This window comes from Spinacia oleracea, chromosome 6, assembly GCF_020520425.1.
Source record: "Spinacia oleracea cultivar Varoflay chromosome 6, BTI_SOV_V1, whole genome shotgun sequence".
NCBI lineage: Eukaryota > Viridiplantae > Streptophyta > Magnoliopsida > Caryophyllales > Amaranthaceae > Spinacia > Spinacia oleracea.
Window position 1 is genome coordinate 136,600,430 of NC_079492.1, and position 8,156 is coordinate 136,608,585.

At 39.9% G+C, this 8,156-nt stretch overlaps 1 long non-coding RNA gene across 1 annotated transcript; it reads right to left on the minus strand.

Moving 5' to 3' along the window:
• Positions 1 to 3,180: 3,180 nt before the first annotated feature.
• Positions 3,181 to 5,575, minus strand: LOC130462846 (uncharacterized). Its single transcript, XR_008923672.1, has 3 exons — positions 4,835 to 5,575; positions 4,453 to 4,512; positions 3,181 to 3,826 (listed from the first exon to the last, which is right to left on the minus strand). It is a non-coding gene; the product is annotated as an uncharacterized lncRNA (long non-coding RNA).
• Between the last annotated feature and the right edge of the window lie 2,581 nt (positions 5,576 to 8,156).

The following is an 8,156-nucleotide window of genomic DNA, read 5'->3' on the forward strand; positions in this document are numbered from 1 at the left end:
GCCTCACTCTCCTCTCCTGGAGTATCTTTCTCCGCCTCCGAACCGTCTCCTAATTTGGGCTTTCGGACGGCGGTGTGGCAGGTTCTTCTCGCCACTTCTTGATCACCTCTAATTCGTTCGGCGAATCCTGCATCCGAGACGTATATCATCAGCTGATGGTATGTGGAGGGGACTGCTTGCATCTTGTGAATCATGGTTCTTCCCATGATTACGTTGTATACGGAGTCGCAGTCCATCACCAGAAATTCGTCCCGAAGGGTTTTTGCTGCCTGGCCTTCACCCACTGTGACTGGCAAGGTGATCTTTCCTCGAGGGATAGCTGCGGATCCGTTGAATCCGATCAGGGGGTAACTAACTTTCGTCAGTGCTTCCTCTGATTCTTCGAGGATCAGCTGCTCGAAGCAGTTTCTGAAGATGATGTTGACGGCACTCCCTCCGTCGACCAACACTCGGTGTACGTTGTGGTTATTGAGGTCCATGGAGATGACTAGAGGATCGTCATGTTTGTACTGGACTCCGAAGCAATCATCGGCAGTGAAGGTCATGTTCGGGGGGTGTGGTTGGTTGTCTCCCACTGTGCTGAAGTTGACTCGATGGGAGAGAGCTCTTAGGTGTTTCTTGCTGGCCTGGCCAGACTTCTGTCCCCCGAACACCACTAGGATGTCATTCTTCTTGTGCCCTGTTTCTTCGTAGACCCTTTTCTGGGGTTGCTCGTGTTGTTTGCCACTAGTGGCCTTTTCTTTTTCCTCCCTTCGGTCTAACAAGTACTGTTTCAGGTAACCTCGGCGAACGAGGTCCTCAATGTTGTCTTTCAGCGAGTTGCATTCTTCGGTGTGGTGACCGAAGTCATCATGGAACTCGCACCATTTGTTCTTGTTTCTCCGAGCTGGGTTGGACTTGAGCTTCCCAGGTAGTTTCCACTTTTCATCATTTCTGTTGAGGCTAAAGATTTCTTTTCGGGGCAGAGTTAGTGGAGTGTAGTTAGTGTATCTGGGTTGAAGTTCACCCCTTCTCCCGTCTTTCTTTGGGCTCGTCTCTCTAACTCCTACTTTCTCCTTCCCTTTCCTTGAGCCGCCCTCGGGTTTGCTCTGGGTATTTTTTCCTTCTCTCGGATCCGACGATCCTTTCAACCTTGCAGCGGCTTTGTTGAACTCTTCGGTTCTGATGAACGCATCAGCCATTTGGAGTACGTCGGCTATTTTGGAGGGGTTTTTCATCGAGAGCTTATCACGAAATTTCCCCTCCTGGAGCGCGTGTTTCAAGGCGAAGATGGCCACATCTGGCTGCAAGTTTGGTATGCTTGTTGATTCCTTCATGAATCTGGCCATGAACTCTCTTAGACTTTCGTCTTTTTCTTGTTGAATCGAGGTCAGTTCTGCCGTGGTTCGCTCGGGGCGATTGTTGCTCACGAACTGTGTGCAGAATCTCTTTTTCAGCTTCTTCCAGCTTTTGATCGATCCCTTCGGCAGCGATCTAAACCATTCTCCCGCCACTCCGGTTAGCGTGGTTGGGAAATATTTACACCAACATGCTTCGGAGTAGGGGCTCAAGAACATTTGTTGCTCGTAGGAGATGACATGATCCCTTGGATCAGTGATTCCGCTATACGTCAGGTGTGCTGGCAGTCTTACCTTTGGTATCTCTTCCCTGATCAGCTCGTCCGAGAAAGGGGATGACGTGGGAGTCATGATTCTTTTCCCGAGTCTAGCCCTGATGCCTTCGTTCACCGAGGTTCTGTGATTAGAACGTTCGGGCGTACGATGGGGGCTAGGGGTTCGATCATGCCTCCTGTCTCTTCTTCTTTCTCGGCTACTGACCTCGGGTCGTTCGCCAGATCTGCTTGATTCGCCTACCCCGAGTCTCGTATGGATCGAGGGTCTTAGCCTTGAGTGGACCGATGGCCTCAACCTGCTGAGCACCGAGCTTCGGATCCGAGTGTTACGAGTAGTCGATTCGCTTTGGAGAGATGTTGGAGTAGGCGATGGTTTTGCAAACCAATTTGGTTGCTGTTGTGCCCTTTTTTGGGTGTCCCACGTGCTTTCCATCCATCTCGACGTCAGGTGTGTTCCTGTCAAGGGGAGGAGCTCTCGTTCAGGTCTGGACACCTCTACACTGGGCTGCTCGTTCAGCCTGCGCCTAGTCCTCCTCTCTTCTCTGCGGTCTTTTGCCAATCCTTGCTGCTTCTCATTGAAGAGGAAGTTTTGCATGATGGTCATGGCCGCAGTGAGCTCTTCCCTAGTTGGAATCGGAGGTCCTGCGTTTGTGGCGGTCGTTGCTCTGCTTGGCTGCGACCTCGCCATCGATTGAGGGTGCTCCTCTTCGTCAGATTCCGAATCTGACCACTATCATATCGTCATCATCGTTGTTGACAACATCATTAACCATTTTGCAGAAAGAGGTGGTTAATTTCTTTCAAAAGGCTTTGAAGTGTTCTTCCCCACAGACGGCGCCAAATTGTTCCGGTGTTGTAAAGACGGAAACAATGGGCTTCGAATGAAGGCCCTTTCGTATGTGTTGAAGATCTTGCTTGTTTGAATGAGTAGAGTCCGAATTCACCTGCACAAGAGCAAAGTCACTAGCCTCGGGGGTGTTTTCGAAGAAAGCCCCTCCGATGCCTAAGTAAGAACGATGCTCGGATTCTAGAGAGAAGGTCTCTAGAAGAGTAGTCTTAAGGCGATAAATTGGACGTACCTTGAGGTGTGAGCCTTGGCGGCCTATTTATAGTGTTTGCATAATAAATGCCCATAGGTCATTTATTGCTATTGGGCCTTGGGCCTTGATGGATGGCTGATTAGCCATTGGTAAGTTTGATGCTGTTTGTTTAGAACCATTGGGCTTTGGACTTAGTGGCCCAATTGAGAATCAATTGGTAACCCAAACAAATAGAAAATAATGTCCGTAATATTAAGGACTAAATATACAAAATCATACGTATAAAGTTATGTATAAGTGGGAAATTGAATTAATCGTTAATTAACATCCAAAAGTTTGGGAATTTGATAAGTGATATAAGAACTATTGATATAGTTTATCCCATAAATATTGTAATTAAAGTATATTGAGAACAAGCACTAACCACTAAATTGCACTTACAAATACTACTCCGTTTCTCTTTACACTTACTGTGTTAAGATTTTTTTCTTCTTCCTTGTCCCTCTCCCCATTAATAATTTGGTGGAATAAAAGAGGTCTTATCCTTATCTCAATCTCTATCGAAGAGACTTGTCCGAGTGGTAATTACAAATCTCTTCCCCTTCCTCTTTCGAGAACAAGAAACTCCTTAAACAAAAGAAAAGAGGGAAGTGATGAAGAGCGTTTGTAAGAATATTGCAATGATTTTGCCACTTATCTCAATTTTATTCTTTACTAATATGCACATAAGAGAAAATACTTTATTTTTTAACTCACTCGCTAATTCTGTATTCTTATCCACACCCTTAATTTAATCATATCCATCTCTTTATCTCTAACCCAACCCTTTAAGTCTAACTGTAACGCCCCGACTTCTAAACACCATTAATTAGGTTAATTATCTTTAATTAGCAGCGGAAACCCTAATTTAGTCGGAGCGTCACATGCCTATTTCCCTCGTGGGAAATACAAGGCGACATAACCTTTTTAAATTACTAAATAAACTTTAATAATAAATACTTTTAACATCTGATTAAACATTAATATTAAAGTCTAACTCAAATCATGAAATCAAACTTAGACTTTAAATAATACATCCCTTTATTGCTAATGACATAGTTATCTTTATTAAACATCGATCGTGAATTTGATGGTTGCATCCTCACTCTAAGGCATCCCACGATCTTCTTCGTACCTAAAACAAAAGCAACATCGTGAGCCGAGGCCCAGTAACATACTACCATAACAGCGTAAACTCATTTCAATTCATTTTATTTACTTTGCAATCAGGGAGAATAGAACATAGTAAAACATTTTCATAAACGCAATAAAACATCATTTATAACTTGAAACTTTGATAGTTCCCATTATCTTCCTTAAAACCTTCTTTTTACTTGGTAACTGACAAGTTAGCCTTGCGGGACGTCTCCCACCTTGCGATAGTCCTCAAGGAGCACTCTCCCTTGTTGGACATACGCCCGTACCTAAATAGTTTCTCTTTTAGCTTGCGGTAACCCTCAAGGAGCACTCTCCCTTGTTGGGTGTCCCGCGGTACGGCGGTACGTGCACGACCTAGAAATAGTAACCCCACTAACTGCCAGAACCGGTTACACTTGTATTTATCATGTTTCGTATCTTATTATTAACTCATAGACATCGTTCTTATAAAATCATACATAAACATGCTTGAATATAATCATTATAAAACATACTTTATAAACACATTTCATATCCCACAATCCAATAAAAACATATCATATTTCATAATCTCATCGAAACACATTTCATAAGGGGATTGTGGGTGTTAGCAATAGATGTTACCTCCCGTAGTTTATACTTCATGTTCGATGGATCGTTCTTCCTGAACTCCGAGTCCAATTTCTTTCAAAATATTAAATAATTGAATTAGTTACTAATATGGTAATAATTTAACTTAGAAATTTCGAATTATTATAAATAACGAATTTTCAAAAGAAAAGTTAGAAATATATAAATTCATAGTTTTAATGAAAATATAATTAAACACCAATTTTAGTGATAAATATAATTTCATAAATCGGTTTTCAGGAATATATTACTTGAATTTCATAAATTAACGAAAACATTATTTAAATCAGATTTCATAAAATCAATATTATTTTAAGTAACCATTTTATTTCATAAAACATTTGGATTAGTAAATGGACTAAAATAGCAAACTTACATTGAAAAAATTGGGCTTAAGGGATTTGGGCCTGGTTACGGGAATAAAAGGAACAAGGTTCCTAAAGGGAACTTGTTTCTCTTATTTTCTGGAAAGGGAAACACAGGCAGGGGAGGCACGAGAGCAGGGGAAGGGAGGGCACGAAGGAGGAGCAGGGGAAGAGGAAGGGAGGCAGGGGTGGTTGGCTGGGCGGCGCAGCAGGGATGCGCCGGAGAGTCGGTGGTGGTGGTGGTGGTTCGCGGCGGCGAAACAGCAAGGAAGGGGATGTGGTCGAGCGAACAGGGGAAAACAAGGAAACGGGTGTTTCCGGTCGATTATGGGTGGCGACAGAGGTGTATAGGCGGTGAGGGTGGCTGGGAATGGTGGGCCGATATTGGGTGATGATGGTGGTTGGTCTTGCGGTGGCGGAACAGCAAAGGAAAGGGAGAGGGAGTACGAACAGGGGAGGGGAAGCAGGGGATGCGGGGTGTTTGCGGTGGCCACAAGGTGGCGTTGGTGGTGGTTGGTTATAGGGTGGTAGGCAGTGGCGAGTATTGGTGGTGGTGGTGGGTTGCCGTGGAGGAAGCCACCGGCGGTGGTGGTTCGAACAGGAAGGGAACAAGGGAGAAGATTTCAGATTTTTTTGTAACTGATTTTTTTTGTATTCCAATAATTCTGAAAATTGGGAGAGAATTTGGCTGATTATAATGACAAGTAGAGTGAATGAGAAGTTGAAATGTCCTTGGGGAACAAGGCATGGATGTGGACTGAAATAAGGGAAGAAGGGAAAGAAAGAATGGCTTCCTTCTCACTTGTACGTGGAAGGCAAGGGAGGAAGGAGATAATTGAAAATTTTGTCCTTTAGGGGCATTTTAGTAATTTCAAGTAGTTAGGCCAAATTTCTGAATTTTAATTGCTATTTTAGGAAATTACTAAAAAAATAGAAATGTTTAATTAAAACAAAGCCTCGTAAAATATATCGTTAACGAAAAATAAATAAATTTTCGTTTATAGATTTATCGTTTAGAATAAATCGTAAAAACGTTTAAAATAACGAAATTTTTAAATTATTTCTAATAATTAAAACGAAATTACGTTAATAAAATATTATTAATTTTAATAAATCGAGTTTAAAAATTTCGGGGTATTACACTAACACAAACAAAAAAAAGTTCAATGTCTCCCCTTCCCCCCTACTATCTTCGTCCCTACTAATAAGTAATAACAGTGCCTATGGTGGATCAAATATGGATATACAACAAATCAACAACTAAGAAAGTGCTACAATCCAACGATTTTCAATAAAATATCCAAAATATTTAGATGTCTAAGTGGTCCATTGGTCCTACAGATGCAGTGGATTGGATCGAGCCGGGTTATACAAACTTCATTCCGACCCACTATTTGGACTCGAATTCTTATCGGACTCAGTTTCAGATTATATTTATTGGATTTGTATTGGATTATTGAATTGAGTTGGTTCGGATTATTTTAGCACTTAAAAGCATGAAATAAGTGTTTGATACATTATAATGTAATTTTAATATATTTTTACGCCCGCACTACCTTTTCCTAAAATAATAATAATTTTTTTTTTGCTGAGTTGGCAATGACAATCAGATTCGATCAGATTTATCGGATTTTACATACGCTCCACCTCCTGTAAGATTCAGATCTTTTATTTTTTGGGATTCGGATCGAATTTTTTTCATCGGGTCGAGTCAAATTCGACTCGAATTTGAACCGAATTGCCATCCCATTATTCTCTAAATTTGCACTTCTATTTTGAAAATAAATTCACTAAATTTATAATTTCCTCGTTAAAATAACTGAAAAAAGCCATGACTTAAATAATCACTAGCTTTCGTTTTCCCTCTTCAAAAACAAAAACAATACTCCGTAACAATTTTTATTAATTTGTCATTTTTTCCATCCTCACAAGACATAAACAAACAAAAAAGGGCAATAAAACCAAAGTTGAAGTTACTTAATTATCACATAACATGTATGCCGACCTCTCCTCTATCGTCTATTTGCAATTGCATGAGTCCATGAGGGTACCTTTGTATTGGTTGGATTTATATTTTTTGAACCCGTTACTCGAAAATGTACCCGATTATAGGAACACTAAACAATAAAATCTGAATGAACATACTCCGTATATAAATTGAATTATTTTTTACATATTTTATCCATATGTATATAATGATCTCGTCCAAACAATTATTCAATATGACCCAGATTGATTAGATCAAATACAAAAAGTAGAAAAATACGTTTTTGTAGAGGGTTTAACGAAAGACTTTCGAGAAGACTAGTTCACTCGGGATCTTTAAGCTAGCGGAAGTCAGCGAGATAACGGGTTATCCAACATCGATTTGACAGTTCTAGCTACTATACTCATTTTACCTTTCCTCTCAATTTTACACACACTGACACACCAAATAACTTATGACTCTTTTTTTTGACAACGAACCCTATATGACTAATACGTGTATGGAACAAGTGGCTTTTTTCCATCAAAAATATGAAAAACAAGTGGCCATTTAATAAGAAATAATGTAGCACTAGAAAATTGAATTGAATTGAATAAAATCAAGTTGAACTCTTGAAGAATTGAAGATACTCCGTATGTATTACTGACATATACTCCTTAATGTCATATATTTCCTTAATGTTGTAATTCTTTAATTTGCAAGTAGCCAACCAGAGTGATAATCTAATGCTACTTGCTATCTATCTCTAATTAACTACCAATTAAGCAAGCATTATTGATCGAGGATAATGGCACCAAATTGGTTAGTCAACATATTAAAATATACTCCGTACATTTAATTTAGAATGCCTTCTAATTCATCTTTAATTTTTTATTACCTCTTGTTCACAATTTTATTATCTGATTTTAGTTTAAATAATTCTAGGATATGTTTTTAGGAAAGATAGGGAAAAAAAAAATCTGTTTATTAATTTTTGTCCTACTTCATGATCGATTTGGCATTTGTTCCTTTTACACGAGCACTAATTAAGATTATCACCGATTAAACCACAAAAATATTCATACTTAGTGTTTGTTTAAGGGATAGGAATTAGGAGGAGGAGGAGGGTTGGGAAAGATATAAAAACCCCTCTTTATGAGTTTTATCCCACCAATCTATACCTAGAGGTCGAGAAGGTGTTATAAGGGGAGGGATGAGAAAAGGTGTTTGAAAAGACAAAATTGTCCTTAATGAAAAGGAGAGACAAAAGTGATGTTGGAAAATTAGGAAGGGCACTAATGATTTAGTCTTCTATCCCAATCTTATCCTCACTAATGATTTAGTCTTCTATCCCAATCTTATCCTCA